The 16,993-nt window shown below is 46.1% G+C and overlaps 1 protein-coding gene across 7 annotated transcripts in view; it reads right to left on the reverse strand.

Annotated features, from left to right (window-relative positions):
• MYH11 (myosin heavy chain 11) overlaps positions 1-16,993 on the reverse strand; it is a 281,015-nt gene that overhangs the window by 145,683 nt on the left and 118,339 nt on the right. Inside the window, exon 2 of one of the 7 annotated variants that reach the window (XM_063934371.1) lies at positions 5,623-5,738. The exons of 5 other annotated variants lie outside the window; for them this stretch is intronic. The gene's annotated coding sequence lies outside the window, so the exon portion shown is untranslated. Of the gene's footprint in view, positions 1-594; positions 691-5,622; positions 5,739-16,993 lie in introns of those variants that run through there. One more of the 7 variants, XM_063934370.1, reaches the window with a different exon arrangement.

Here is a 16,993-nt window from a genome sequence, read left to right on the forward strand (position 1 = left end):
ATCTTCATTATTGCCAGCCAAATCCTCCATACCAAAATGATGCTTAACAGTACAGTATTCTCAGATTCCAACCAATTCCACAATGTCATATTTTTTTAGATTTTCTTTCAGCTGCTACATTGTATACTTTTAATAAATGCCTTATTTTATTACTTTTTTTTTATATCAGACAGCATGATCATTTTCTATATTCATACTATCAATGCAATATTACACTATTAACTCTTTCACAACCAACACACTGACACAGCATAACCAATTTACCACCAAACGACTGAAGTGACATTACACAATTAACCCTATCAGTACCACTAGCCTAAGACTTTATAGTTTAAAGATTCCTCGCCACACAGTCATCCTACTTGTTAATATGTGAATGCAGCCACAAATAAATCTATGAATGCTGAGTGTGTGTGTGTGTGTACACACACACACATATATATATATATATATATATATATATATATATATATATATATATATATATATATATATATATAGTATATGAAAGTAGTATAATTTCTGACATAGCTGTCTATAACTTTTTCCCTACTACCTATGAAAATACCAGAAATATTTGTAGTGCCTACTTACAGATATCCAATTACTTAAGCAGGAGTTGAAGACACAGACTGGAACCTGTACAGCTCACAGCTGGGACAGTCCAAATTCCCCTTCAGTTTGCAGTCCCTCTATATAGACAGAGCCATCTCCACAGTGGGAGGGATGGAGCCTAGGGAGAGATGAAGGGAGGGGCAGAGAACCCTCCTTCTTCCCTAAGGTACAGGCTGGATTAGAGCACCTTACTATACTGGGAGGTACAGTACAGTATACAGTCTTCCTTCAGCTCTGTATGTTTAGCATTATGATGGTATATGTGATATAAGTGTCCACTGATAAAGCATTGTTACTCCAATACCAAACTGTAACACATTAAAGGAAATTATTAATATTACCATCATTATCCCTGTTAAATGTTTATTATAATAGTATATTAGTATATTTCACTATGATACTATATAATGAAGCTTATGGTATGATTTGTGACATTGGATTTTACAGTGTCATCAGTGACATCTGGAGTGCTGATCAGTAACATCCTACTCCCCCATGGGGAGTGATGATGATTCCCAGCCTCACGGACTGTGCCGCTCTAGCTGGGGGCTTCCCAGACGTTCCTGAGAAAGGAAAAAAACCCTGTGAAGAGATGACTCCATCTGCCCAAATAAGGAGACGGGCACTCTTTCTGCACTGTGTTCTTCTATGTTAGGGGCTGTCTGTTCTCAGGGTAAGGCTTGAAGGAAAGGAGTGGATGCTGGAGTACGCTCAGACAGTATTGCAAGGAGAGAGGAGCATTTTACACTTCTAAAGCTGTAAATAAGAAAGACCTTGATTTTTAACCCCTCAATGCTGAATGACCATGTGCAATACATGTTCGTATTTGTACAGCAATGAGATCTCATCTGATTCCTGAAATGTTAAGGTGCTCATTGCTCATTTCCCCTCTCCTGAGCGATATTGTTTACTATATTACCCAGTGTGTATGCAGCTGACGGCGGCCATTGTGCAGCCCGCAGCTCGTTAACGACACTCGTGTCGGCTGTACATGCAGCTCAGTTTGGACTCATCGTCCAAAGCTGCATGTGCAGCCCGGCAGGAGCATGACGTCACTGTGTGACATAGCTAGCGATATTGCACAGTGCGGCTGCTCCCCATTGGGCGGCCTGGGCCTGGAGGGGACACACTAGGCGTTGTCCTCACAGAGCTTCTTTAGATTCACACTCTGTAGATTGCACCAATTTTTGATAATTCTAGGGTAATGTGTCTTTATCATATTTATACATTTACTGTAATCAACAGTAAGGGCATATATATTCTGTTTATATTATTTGGTAACATATATTGGCTTCTGTCATTCTGTGCACTGAATTGTATTAATTTGTATACATTCATGAAATATCATATGGTAAGGGAGGGGCCACTTGTGGCCAATATATCATGATAAGTGATAGAAATCTGAGGCTGGCTAGCCATTGGCAGTAACACCAGATGACATGCCACTGGAGGGGGTATGAATAAGTAGACCAGGTAGTGTGAAAAATAAGTGGCCATGCCCCACCTCTCCTGTCCACAGTAACTAGTACAAGTGGGTATAAGCAAAGGTTTCCAAATGTGGTTCTCAAGGCACCCTAACGGTCCAGGTTTTACGTACATATCCATGCTTGGCCACTGGACATAATTAGTACAGCACCTCAGTCAAGTTGATTTAAACATCTGTGCTGAGCCATGGATATCTTTAAAACCTGGACTGTTAGGGTGCCTTGAGACAGTGGCGTGCGGTGAGGTGAGGCAGAGCCTTTTCTGTCATACTAACGTATAAACCAGAGTTTTGACTATGTAAAGTATATGAAAAATACATATAATATATTAGAAATATCTTCTTTGCATTATTCTAATCATCTATATAGTCAAAACTTTGGAGCAAAAAGTCTATGACAGGTGAGGCATTGTCTCCCCTGCCAATCTTTTCCGCTCATCTCTAATCAAACCCGAGTATATACTGCTGCACCTGTGTATAATGCCCACATGGACCCTTTGGCTCATATAGTTTATGTAAATCTGGCTCTGGAACTAGTCAGTGCTTCCTGGGCCATTTACCTCACCACACATCCCTGCTTGAGGACCACGTTTAGGAACCTCTGGTATAAGGACATTGGATTCAATGGGTTCCATCTTAGGGGGCAATTCAGAGTTTATTGCAGCAGCAAATTTGTTAGCAGTTTGGCAAAACCATGGTGGTCATTCCGAGTTGTTCGCTCGCAAGCTGCTTTTAGCAGCTTTGCACACGCTAAGCCGCCGCCAACTGGGAGTGAATCTTAGCATAGTAAAATTGTGAACGAAAGATTAGCAGAATTGCGAATAGACACTTCTTAGCAGTTTCTGAGTAGCTCCAGACTTACTCGGCAACTGCGATCAGTTCAGTCAGTTTCGTTCCTGGTTTGACGTCACAAACACTCCCAGCGTTCACCCAGACACTCCCCCGTTTCTTCAGACACTCCCGCGTTTTTCCCAGAAACAGCAGCGTTTTTTCACACACACCCATAAAACGGCCTGTTTCCGCCCAGAAACACCCACTTCCTGTCAATCACATTACGATCACCAGAACGAAGAAAAAACCTCGTAATGCCGTGAGTAAAATACCTAACTGCATAGCAAATTTACTTGGCGCAGTCGCACTGCGGACATTGCGCATGCGCATTAGCGACTAATCGCTCCGTTGCGAAAAAAAATTAACGAGTGATCAACTCGGAATGACCACCCATGTGCACTTCAGGTGGGGCAGATATAACATTTGCAGAGAGAGTTAGATTTGGGTGGGTACCCCACCCAAATCTAACTCTCTCTGCACATGTTATATCTGCCCCACCTGCAGTGCACATGGTTTTGCCCAACTGCTAACAAATTTGCTGCTGCAATCAACTCTGAATTAGGCCCTTTATATCCATTTATACCCCTTTCAAACATACAGCAAAAACCCAGCTTTTTGCATGTGAATGTGCATCGTTCTCAGTCTATACCACGTCTCTTGGCAAACTAATCAGCTTATTTGGATTTCAGTACCATCTGTACGTGGATGATACACAAATCTACCTATACTCCCTAGATTTGTCACCATCTATATTGGTCCGTGTCACTGAATGCCTTTCTGCTGTGTCATCTTGGATGTAATCTCGCCACCTCAAACTTATTAGAGCTGTACCTAGACATTTTGGTGCCCTCTGCCAGGAAGAGAATTGGTACCCCACCCCCATATTTAAAATAGGGAGTGCGTGCTGAAGGCATGTTTACAAATATATAGGGGTGTGGCTTCATGTGGAAGGGGCGTGGCCACAGAATAGTAACAATTCACATTATACCGCACCAGTAATGTTTGATAAGGCAGGTGAGGCAAAGCTTTTCCTGTCATACTCCAGTGTATGCCAGAGTTTTGACTATATATAAGTATATGAAAAATACAAAGAATATATTAGAAATATCTTCTTTGTGTTATTGTAATCATTTTTATAGTCAAAACTCTGGAGTAAAAAGTCTATGACAGATGAGGCAGTGCCTCCCCTGCCTACCTTTTCCGCACATCTCTGGTCAAAACTCACCAAATGTCCAGCTGTATATAATGTTGCACCTTTGTATAACGCCCACATGAACCCTTGGGCTCATATATTGTGCGTAAATCTGTCTCTGCTACTAGCCAGTGCCACCTGAGCCGTTTACCTTACCGCGCATCCCTGCACATTATTGTCTGTTATTCAAATTACACCCCACAGTAGTACCCCTTATACACATTAAGCCAGGTAGAGCCCTCATGCACATTATGTCAGGTATTGCTCTCATACACATTACACCAGGTAGAGCCCCTTATACACATTATCCCCAGGTAGAACCCTCATACACATTACAACAGGTAGAGCCCCTTATACACATTACGGCAGGTAGAGCCCTCATACACATTACACCAGGTAGAACCCTTTATACACATTACTCTAATATAGCCCTCATACACATTACACCACATAGAACCCCTTATACACATTACATCAGGTAGAGCCCTCATACACATTACACTAGGTAGAACCCTTTGTACACATTACTCCGGGTATAGACCTCATTCACATTATGCAACATAGAGCCCCTTATCCACATTACGCCAGATAGAGCTCTCATACACATTACACCAGGTAGAGCCCCTTATACACACATTATGGCAGGTAGAGCCCTCATACACATTACACCAGGTAGAATCCGTTATACACATTACTCCAGGTATAGCCCTTATACACATTATGCCAGGTAAAGACCCTTATACATATTACACCAGGTAGAGCTCCTTATCATCATCCCCACCCCAAAAGACCCGACAACCCATCCTTCTCAATTAAAATTATGTCCCAGAATTCACATGAGACCTCAGATCTATGGGGGCGGCCCAATAGAAGCACTCACCCTCTTCCTACTGATGCTGTCTTTTTTGTTTCCGGCTTTGTTTCTGTGCTCTTGAACAGTTCCTAGCACTATCTCTGGATCTGTCTTTTAATCTGAATCCCTCATTCCACCTCATTGGATAGGATTTCCCTGCGGTCTCTCAGATGAAAGTCAAGCTTCAACTCACTGTGTCAACTGCGTCCCCTTAGCATCTCAGGGGATTGTCTTCTGCCTTGTATGCTCCTCGAGGTAGCTACATGCTCAGTCCCGAGCTTCAACCTCAGTCCAGTGATTTGCTGTCAGTCACTACTGATGTTGCCTCTGGGAGCCATCTGCTGTCTTGCCCTACCCTAGTTACAGCCCTGCTTAATACTTCCAAAACAGAATTAATTATATTTCCACTGATTAACAGTAGTTACCAACCTGATATCTCTATCACTGTTGAGAACTCAACAGTCAAACCCCACAAGCTCACTGCCTAGGTGTCATTCCTGACTCTGAAATGTCCTTTATTCCACATATTCTATGTATCTCAAACAATGTTACATGCATCTAAAAACATATCCAAAACACAATCTTACACAAGACACTGTTTTCATTATCTCCTGCACTGATTATTGCAATAGTCTCCTTTGGTTTTACCTCTCTAATCTTCCTCACTAGACGTTCATCTTTTGTGTATCCGCTCTGTCAGTCCTTCCATTGGTTACCTGTATTCTACTGTATTGCCCAGGGTGCTGAGAAACCTTTCACCAGCCCTGTAAATATAAAATACTTTTACTCACACACAGGTCTATTAACCAAACTACACCAACGTACATCTCTTCACTTATCTCGAAATATCTCCCAACCCAACCTCTTCGCTATTCAAAAGAACTACATCTCATCCACACTCATTATTGCTCACATTCATGACTGCAGGACTTTCTTTGGGCTGCACACACTCTGTGGAATGCCCTCCCATGCACAATAAGACTCTCCTCTAGTTTCCAAACCTTCAAGCGTTCCCTGAAAACTCACCTCTCCAGGCAAACATCAAATTCCGGACCGACCCACACAAACTTCATAAACTTTCCTATCCAATTATGGGGGTCATTCCGAGTTGATTGCTCGCTGCCGATTTTCACAGCGCAGCGATCAGTTAAAAAAACCAGCAAAACTGAGCATGCGTATGCACCGCAATGCGCACATGCATCGTACGGGTACAAACAGCATCGTTGCTGTGCAATGCTTCTAGCGAAGAATCCATTCGCACAACCGATCGCAAGGAGATTGACAGAAAGAGGGCGTTTATGGGTGTTAACCGACCGTTTTCTGGGAGTGGTAGGGTAAACGCAGGTGTGTGCAAGCGTTTGCAGGGCGGGTGTCTGACGTCAATTCCGGGACCGGACAGACTGAAGTGATCGCAAGGGCTGAGTAAGTTCAGACCTTCTCATAAACTGCAAAAAACTGTTTCGTACCGCTCAGCTGCACATGCGATCGCACACTTGCAAAGCGAAAATACACTCCCCGTGGGCGGCGACTATGCATTTGCACGGCTGCAAAAAATAGCTAGCGAGTGATCAACTTGGAATGAGGGCCTATATCCTCAGTGCACAGTCCACACATATCCTTATGGGATCGTTATGGTATACCCAGGGCCGGTGCTAGGGTGTACGGCGCCCCCCTGCAAACTATAAATTTGCGTCTTATCATACTTCACAAAAGGAAGGGGGGGGTGTAACACGATAGTTGGGACAGAACACAAAGGGGTGGGGTGTGTGAAACAGCAACAGAACATTGGAGGGGGGGGTGAAACAGCGACAGAACACAGAGGGGGGGTGATATAGTGACAGAAAACGTGTGTGTGTGTGTGTGTGTGTGTGTGTGTGTGTGTGGGGTGAAATAGTGGCAGAACACAGGGGGGTGAAATAGGTACAGAACACAGAGAGTGGGTGTGAAATAATGACAGAACAGAGGGGGGTGGTGAAGTGGTGACAAAACACATGGGGCTGAAATAGTGACAAAACACGGGGGGGGGGGGCGTGACAGAACACATGGGGGGGGTGGTGAAACATTGACAAAGCACGGGGGGGGGGGGGGTGAAATAGTGACAGAGCATGGGGGGGGTGAAATAGCAACAGAACACAAAGGGGAGGGGTAGCTGAAATAGTGACTGAACACAGAGGGGCGGCTGAAATAGTGACAGAACATGGAGAGGGAGGTGAAATAGTGACAGAACACGGGTGGGGGGGGGGGGTGAGGTGAAACAGTTGCAGAACACTTGGGGAGGGAAATAGTGACAGAACATGGAGGGGAGGGGGTGAAACAGTGGCAAAACATGAAGGGGTAGTGAAACAGTGACAGAACACAGGGGGAGGGAAATAGTGACAAAACACAGAGAGGGGGGGGGGGGGTCCTGTGAGAGAATGTCTGGGACAGAACATGGGGTGGGGGTTTTAAAGTGACAGAACACAGGGACCGTACACTGTTCACAAAGTCTCAGTGCACCCCTACGCGCACGGGGGGGGGGGGGGGGGGGGGGTTCTGAGTACCTGGAAACCCCCTCCTGCACACCAATATATTGGTGCAGCTGGCCGATTTTTTATTTTGGCTTTTTATATATCTCACGAAGGAGCAGGCACTGGTAGCATCACACGGGGAACTGCAGCGCGCATCCCCCGGCTCCCACTCAGACAGGTTGTACCCCGTACCCATGACGTAGCACTCATCGCGGTGTGTGCTCACTCACATGCTGGGTGGAGCAGGTGGGCGCCGGGTGGTGTGCCTTCATGCTGGATTTCCAAGGTACTTCCAGTTGGCTGGATCGGACCCCTCTCTCATTACTAGTAGCCGCAGTGTCACAACTGAGGGCTGGTGCTGACTATGGGAAGCCTCAGTTGTAGGGGCTGAGGAGTACTTAAACCTGGGAGGTAAGATAGGGCTCCTGGACATGAGTGTGGACATGCAGTACCAGTGCCCGAAGGCGTGACCACGACAACTGAAGATATGTTCAACGGATTTTATTAAGAACACAGCACAACAGGTGCATTGGCAGTTTGCAGTATGGTATTCAAAAGATAACACGTCACAGTTCCTAGAAGTGCATTAGGAAGTCTCTAGGTGTGGTACAATCAGGAGACAGTCTTAAAGGACCTGGAGGTGGTAAGTCCTTTAGCAACACCTATTCGCTGAGAAGCGGATTGGAAAATGGCCAGCTGAGGTAATGCAGAAGCTGGCGACTGTGTTAGAAACTGCCAGTGTGATAGCCGAGCAGCGGCCGGTCCATCAGTCATTTTAATCAGCATTGCACACCAGGCCGTCTCATCACATAAGCAAGCAGTTTATTCACAGTTCAGTCAGAGTTATCACGACAATAACATTTAACTCCTTGTTCTCCTCTCCAGCGCAATATTCAGATGGGTTACATCAAGTTACATCTCCTTTTATTTGCTTCACTGGCAATAACAGCATTTACAGTGATGTGGCAGCATTACAGTACATACCAGCGCAGTCTCTGGGAATCAGTAGTGCGGCTTCCACAAACTGAGATTCATTTCAGTGTGCTCTCCCTCATTCGCTAGGGGCTCTATCTAAACGGGATCTCTCATGGACACGTTACTGGGGGCCTTCCGCCAAATGTGGATTCCTACCACTCACCCAGCTCGTCCTCTCCCGCAGACTCACACCTCCCGTCCTGCCTCTGGGGTACCCCTGAAGGGGAAGATCCCCTTTATTTCTTCCACTGATTGTTCATGCTGTAGCTGCTCTCACACTGCAAATCTGGATATCTCTTGCTCTTCCTAGCAGCACCTACATGCTGTTCCATAATGCCAGGGACTGTGGAGTTATAGATGCGTGTTCCACAGTCCCCAGACTGCGTTTCTCCTGGACACTAGCCTGTGCCCTCCATCTCAGTCCTCAGCTCACACTGAACTGTCCTGTGCTTTGTTCCTTTTTCTAAAATCCCCCTGCACTTCCTGTCCTAACCCTCTAGATGTGGCAGGGTCTGCCAGAACTGGTTTTGGGGCCATAAAACTCCCCCACTCACTGATAAGAATTAAATGGCTTTTGGAACTTTCCAATATCTCTTGTCTCCTAACATTCCAGTATGCCACACCAGGTTTTACCAGATGGGACTGGTCCAATGAATAGCTGTAGTGGAAGTGCTGGAGTGCACTAATGAAGCTAGAAGCAAAGAAATATCACAGGTGATGCTTGGGACCACAGATTACTGGAGAACGATGGCAGGGCATCGATGTAGAGCAGAGACAGGGCACCGCTGGAAGCTGAAATGCTGGAAGCCGATGTTTAGTAATCTGCCAGACGCAGGGTGCAATGATGAGACACTGCAGAGTCAGGCTGCACCATGAGGAGTAGGACTGGTGCGAGTCTCTAGGGGAATATTGAAGACAGGAACAACCACAATGATGAGAGACTAGTATCACTGGGATGACAACTGAAGCACTGACAATCCTCCAGCTAGGAAACAGGATATTTATACCTGCTGGGATGCAGGCATTGGCTAATCAATTAAGTTCTGTAGCGCATTGGCTAATCAATTAAGTTCTGTAGCGCGGTGGATTGGAGGAAACAATAGCATGTGACCAGAACCAACATGGCTGTGCCCATGTTATCACTTGGAGGGTAAGTCAGCTTGGGGAAAACCATGTGGAAAACAACAGCAATGGCGGCGGAGGCCGCAGCAGGGAGGAGACGCTACACAATCCATCTGCACAGCCAGACCACAGGGACAGCGGCAGAGACCGCAGTGTGCAGAAGACGTCATACCCAGCTCTCTGCACACTGAAGGCACAGGACCGGCGGCAACGGAGATCGCGGCGGGCAGGAGACACCACACCTGTTCACCTGCGCAGCAAGGCCACAGAGACAGTGACAGAGATCGCAGTGAGCATGAGACGTCACACCCAGCTCTCTGCACACTGAAAGCACAGGCACGGCTGCGGCGGTCGCGGTGGGATGAGAACGCCATTCTGGGACCTGGCAAGTATACTGAGAAGGGCACTGTAACAGCGCTGCGGGCCAACAGTGAAGCGATGTTGAATATATACATCAGCAACACAGCTGGGACCCGACCTTGGAACGCAGAGCCAGCCTCAGAAGACACTTGACTGGTAAGAAATGACGACCAGTTACCCGAACCGTAACACACAGCCTCTGTCTGACAGCACCGCGACTGCTGTCAGACAGTGACAGCACCGTGACCCGCTGTCATGTAGTGACAGTGCGGCGGCCACACTTAGGGCACTTATCTCAGAGGGCAGAGGAGGCGAGGGCTGGAGCTGGAGATTTCAGTTAATTGGGCTGTGCAGCAGCAGCGGTGTGGTGCAGCATGTATGGTTACAGCCGCACAGCCCTTACTTTCCTCACTGGTTGCTCCTCCCCCCAACAACAGCGTGGTGGAAGCATGCTGCATTGCTGCGGGACCTGCTCCTACTCTATGAAGGCCATGCATGCTGTGCGACTGGAAGCAGTGAGCAAGCTGGTAAGTACAGTATCATGACCCTGTGGCAGACACTGAAAATTGGGGTTATTTTATTGTCTACACCAGTGGTCTCCAACCTTAATTGGGGTGTGAGCTACTTTTGGGCGGTAAATGACAGCTACTCGTGGATGGACAGGTTGAAAGAGGCGTATAGCATGGACCTCAAATGTAAAGAATGTAAGGGATGGTTCTGGGGGGATGAGTTACCATTCTCACATATTTTCTTTTTCTTCACTTTCACAACCAACTTGAATCCTGGCCAACATTGCTGTGGACCATTATGCAATAAATAACACCTATCCTTGTGTATCAATGCCTAGTTCCCTATAGATTGTGAGCTTACGAGCAGGGCCTTCCTACCTCTATGTCTGTCTGTTATTACCTAGTTTTGTTCTATCACTGTTGTTCCCAATTGTAAAGCACAACAGAATGTGCTGCCCTATATAAGAAGCTGTTAACAAATAAATAAATCGACCCGGGTTTTTGACTACCTGGACTGAAGTTCCCGGTCCCTGACCCTGCTTTTGACCAGGGTTGGGCTGAGACCATGGAATTTGCTGGCTTTATAGACCAGGCAATTGCCCGGGGTCGCATGTGTGAGAGGGGTATTACATGCTATTACAAGCCAAAGAATACTAGTAAAAGCATCTCATCCACACTCATTACCTGCTGCCATTCACAGTTACATCACTTTTCTTGGGCTGCATCCACTCTGTAGAATGCTTTCCCCAGTACAACAACACTTTCTTCCAGTCTCCAAGCAGAGCAGACAGATCCAAAAACTGTGCTACTCCCAACGACTAGTACAAAGGCAAAGTGTTATGTTATGGTAGCACTGGAAACAATTGGTTTCTTGCTTTTTTACTTGCTTTAAATCAGCTGATAAACATATGCATTCTTATGCCATGGGGTATGAGGCCTTAGGCAGAAATTATTTTACTTTATGATTAGATTACTGTTTTCCTCACTATGGGGCATAATGGGGGTAATTCCAAGTTGATCGCAGCAGGAATTTTGTTAGCAGTTGGGCAAAACCCAGGGGGTCATTCCGAGTTGTTCGCTCGCTAGCTGCTTTTAGCAGCATTGCACACGCTAGGCCGCCGCCCTCTGGGAGTGTATCTTAGCTTAGCAGAATAGCGAACGAAAGATTTGCAGAATTGCGAATAGAAAATTCTTAGCAGTTTCTGAGTAGCTCCAGACCTACTCACAGATTGCGATCAGCTCAGGCCGTTTCGTTCCTGGTTTGACGTCACACACACGCCCAGCGTTCGGCCAGCCACTCCCCCGTTTCTCCAGACACTCCCGCGTTTTTCCCTGACACGCCTGCGTTTTTCCGCACACTCCCAGAAAACGGCCAGTTTCCGCCCAGAAACACCCACTTCCTGTCAATCACACTACGATCACTTCAACGATGAAAATTCTTTGTTCGGACGTGAGTAAATCTACTAAGTTTTATGCTAAAATACTAACCGCATGCGCACTGCGAACCATGCGCATACACATTTTTGCCTTAATCGCTCCGTTGCGAAAATCGGCAATGAGCAAACAACTCGGAATGACTCCCCATGTGCACTGCAGGGGAGGCAGATTTAACATGTGCAGAGAGAGTCAGATTTAAGTGGGGTGTGTTCAATCTGCAATCTAATTTGCAGTGTAAAAATAAAGCAGCCAGTATTTACCCTGCACAGAAATAAAAATAACCCACCCAAATCTAACTCTCTCTGCACATGTTATATCTGTCCCCCCTGCAGTGCACATGGTTTTACCCAACTGCTAACAAAGTTCCTGCTGCGATCAACTCGGAATGACCACCATTATGCTTCTATGTTGCCACGATACTTTGGTATTAGACATTCTGTGATTTGTAGTGACCAAATTAATAATTAGCGCAGAGAAAGCTGCTCTGGAAAGCAGCTATCTCTGCGTTCCCTATCACTGGTGAGGAGTGGTGGAGGGATTCACACAGATATCTCTTTGTAACCTGGGCTTTCTTCCTAAAGGAAGGAGCAACGGCCACATCAGACCCTAAAAGTTAAAGGACACATTACTAAAAACTTGTGGAAACTATAACTTCTGCATGTGTAATGGATGAATAGGCCCTTAGGGGCGAATTCAATTCATTAGCAGTAATTTAGCTCCTATGCTGAGTGCCCTGGAACTATTCAATTACTTTTCGTGACTAGCCCACAGGCTGCACTTTTTCTGATAGGACCCTCCTGAGGTGCAAGCAGAAATACGCTTTAAGGAGGGTTTCAGGGCTGGTCACGACTAGTGGCGGATTTTACCTATGGGCTGCAGGACTGCCGTCCCCCCAGTAAAATCCACTACTTCAGTGAGCTCAGCTGAGCCAGTTGCAGTCTGTGTGACTGCACTGGTTCAGTGCCTTCACTGTGACTGGCAGTGACTTCCTATTGGAAGTCCTACCTGCCAGTCACCCACAGGACAGGCACTCCCATTGGAAGGTGTTTCCTCAATCCGTGACTGCCAGACCAGACTGCGATTAGTAGAGAGCTGGCTTCCTGAAGGAATCCACTGTTTGCCTGGTCATCAACCCAATCCGGCTTCAATGGACTGCAGCCGATGCAGTCCATAGAAGCAGGGGCTTTGTGCATGTGCACTCAAGCGGCCATTTGTGGGCATGCGCAGGTCCTGGCGCCTGCCAGATCTATTGGGGCCAGCTCTCTCCTCTTTATCTTCGGCATGGGCAGAGAAGAACAATGAGACACTTTGCAGCTTCTCTTTCAAATAAATGGCACACTGCATGGTCATTAAAAATGGGTATGGGTCGTTGGATAGACACAACTTAGGTCGACAGTCATTAGGTCGACCATGGAAAGTCGACATGCATTAGGTCGACAGGGACAATAGGTCGATATGGTCATTAGGTCGACATGTACTAGGTCGACAGGTCAAAAGGTTGACATTAGGTTTTGACTGTTTTTGGTGTAGTTTTCTCCTTAAAGTGACGGTAAACCCAAATTAGTGCACTGTCTCCCCTCGCATGGTTCGCTTAGCTTGCCATGCTTCGCGCAAGGATTACCATTCCAATCGTAGTCCATGTGGATCGTTAAGTATGAAAAAATCCAAAAATGAAGAAAAATGTGAAAAACTCATGTCGACATTTTGACCTGTCAACCTAGCACATGTCGACCTAACGTCCATGTCGACCTTTTGACCTGTCAACCTAGTACATGTCGACCTAACGGCCATGTCGACATCATGCATGTTGACCTAATGGCATTGTCGACTTTCAGTGGTCGACCTATGTTGTGTCGACCTAACGACCGTAACCCTTAAAAGCACTGTATGTGTTTGCTACAACATGTGTATTGACACTTTTCAGTTCAGTACTGCGCTGGTAACCTGTTTGTCCTTTTCTTGTGAAAATTACTTGATTTGTAAAAAGAAAAAACAAAAAAACCACACTGGATGTGTGATTTTATGACTGCCAAGGTTTCCACAATGGCAGCCCCAGTATTGGGTTGCCATTGCCTTTTGTCAGACATATTATACCAAATCCCTTTCTTCACAAATGTAGAGAATCCATATAATATACAGAAACAGGTCACTAGTAAACACGTATTAATTCCCAGTGGCACTTATGAATCAGTAACTTGCAGGTAAATGGTTATTATTATTAGGTGTTACAGGTGATTTGAATTGGAGGCAATCATTTTGCCGGCTGTTGGGATCCCGGCGGTCAGAATACCGACAGTGAAATCCCGGCAGCCGATAATGCCGACAGCCGAAATACCGGAGCACAGGGGCTATTCTCACTTGTGGGTGGCCATATAGGAATGGATATGGGGATGGAAGTTGCCAAACAATATAAACAGAGACATCAATAGAAGGGAATATGTGAACACAGGAAGATTTAGCTATGATGTATTGATTTGTTTTGGATAACTTATGTCATACAGTCACACAGAGGAGCACTGTGTTTTCTTCAATTACAAATGGGATGATATTTAATTGCATGTAATCACCTATGTAACAATGATACTAGACATCTCCTTGTTCTACAAAGATAACCTCACAACATGTCATCACACTGGAATGTCATTTCTGAAATGAAGAACACCTGTAGAGTCATCTAATATTGCTCCTCAATTTGCTTTAGAAGTCAGCAAATTCTGGAAGCATGCCCTGTCTGACTGATTCACTTAGTTAAATCCACTCAATTATGCTTTGAGCAAGTTAGGCTCATTGACAAATATACAGCGCCAATATTTTGGGGGCATATAATAAATTGTGTTATCCACTTATGGCCTGATCCAGTGTTGCATGCACACCCATCTGCATAAGGATCTCATGATGTTCAACAGACTGCACATGTTTCTGGGCCTGCATATGCAATTTAGGGCAATTATAGGTGATTTAGAGTATCAAGCATCTCAGCCCTATATCCATTTATGACTGATTGGGTGTTACTGGGCGGCAGTGGGACATTCATATTTAGGATGTGATCTGTGTGCATGTCATAGGCGTGATAAGGGGAGGCTGGGCACGTGTGCTGATAATGATGGCATCTACTTCCACCAGCAGATGGATGGTTGCAGTACCACCCCCATAGAGCTTGTTAATTCTGAATATAGGCAGAAAGACAAAATTTTTTTCCAGAAGGTATTGTAGTCACTTTATTTTCAACTGTGAATTGGCCCCTTACAGGGCCATATTAAACCATGGCCGGGCACCTAAGCTTTCAGGTATTTTGGGCTCCCCTCCGACACTTTACCCCACTACAGCTGACATTTGGGAGTCAGAGCTTATGCAATCATTTACACTTTCAGTATTCACACGGATGCCAATACCCAGTTGAAATAAAGTCTGTTGACCTCTCTTCTTACAGCGCAATCATTTGTTTTCTCTTTTGAAATATCCCTTGTGCGCTATTGGTCTGCAGTGCAAAGTGCATTTACCCATTGGAGCCCTAGGGCCAAGGCTGACATCAGAAATTGTGGGGCCCGGGACTGTCAAAATAGGAAGGCCCTTCCCCCCAAAAAAAAGTGAAATAAAAATAAATATATGTTTAAAAAAACTAAAAAATACAATTTCTATGCAGACATGGAGCAACACAAATTTATGCCCCTTGCACCATATTAAGTCCCCACAGTGATGCTCATCACCATTTTATGCCCCACACAGCCCATGACACCATATTATGGCCACACAATAATTATGCAAGTACCTGTTAGTTATCATGGGTTCTGCTCGTTGTCAGGGGATTCCTTGCTTCCCTCGCCCATTGCTGCCGCTGTTGGGAGGGCCCGGAATGCTCATGCCACTGCCTGCCCGTCTCCGTCCCCGCTATTCTGCTGCTGTCCTCCGTCCTCCTGAAGCTCTGTATTAAAAACGCCCTTCCCAAAATGGCCGACGCCTCAGAGGAGACAGTTATTAAAGATACTAGAGGGCTCCTCTAGTACAGTATCTCCTCTGTGGCGGCGGCCATTTTGGGAGGAATATTTTCAATGCAGAGCTGCTGGAGGGTCGGAGAACAGCGGGGACGACAGCGGAACGGCGGGGAAGGCGGCAGGCGGCTGCATGAACATCCCAGGCCCTTCTCTCTCTGTCAGAGAGGCCGGGCTTGGGACAGCTGTGCCCACAGCACCACCCTGATGGCGGCCCTGCCTAGGGTACAGGCAACAGTGCCTCAGAAAAAAAAAATTACAGGCCCCTAGTCCTTTTGGGGCCCCAAGGCTTCAGCTTAGTCAGCCTTATGCTTATAGGACCCTTGCCCCTTAGTGTTTTAGTTTCTGTGTGGCTCAATATAAACACACCACCTTCATTGCTGGCTGATAATGAGGAAAAGGAGGGGGAGGTGGTGTTCAGTAATAAAAATAAGAATTTACTCACCGGTAATTCTATTTCTCGTAGTCCGTAGTGGATGCTGGGAACTCCGTAAGGACCATGGGGAATAGACGGGCTCCGCAGGAGACTGGGCACTCTAAAGAAAAGATTAGGTACTATCTGGTGTGCACTGGCTCCTCCCTCTATGCCCCTCCTCCAGACCTCAGTTAGGGAAACTGTGCCCGGAAGAGCTGACATTACAAGGAAAGGAAATTTTGAATCCAGGGTAAGACTCATACCAGCCACACCAATCACACCGTACAACTTGTGATACCTTACCCAGTTAACAGTATGAACAACAACTGAGCCTCACTCAACGGATGGCTCATAACAATAACCCTTAGTTAAGCAATAACTATATACACGTATTGCAGAAAGTCCGCACTTGGGACAGGCGCCCAGCATCCACTACGGACTACGAGAAATAGAATTACCGGTGAGTAAATTCTTATTTTCTCTGACGTCCTAGTGGATGCTGGGAACTCCGTAAGGACCATGGGGATTATACCAAAGCTCCCAAATGGGCGGGAGAGTGCGGATGACTCTGCAGCACCGAATGAGCAAACACAAGGTCCTCCTCAGCCAGGGTATCAAACTTGTAGAACTTTGCAAATGTGTTTGAACCCGACCAAGTAGCCGCTCGGCAAAGCTGTAAAGCCAAGACCCCTCGGGCAGCCGCCC

The sequence above is a fragment of the Pseudophryne corroboree genome, chromosome 7 (assembly GCF_028390025.1).
Source record: "Pseudophryne corroboree isolate aPseCor3 chromosome 7, aPseCor3.hap2, whole genome shotgun sequence".
Classification (NCBI taxonomy): domain Eukaryota; kingdom Metazoa; phylum Chordata; class Amphibia; order Anura; family Myobatrachidae; genus Pseudophryne; species Pseudophryne corroboree.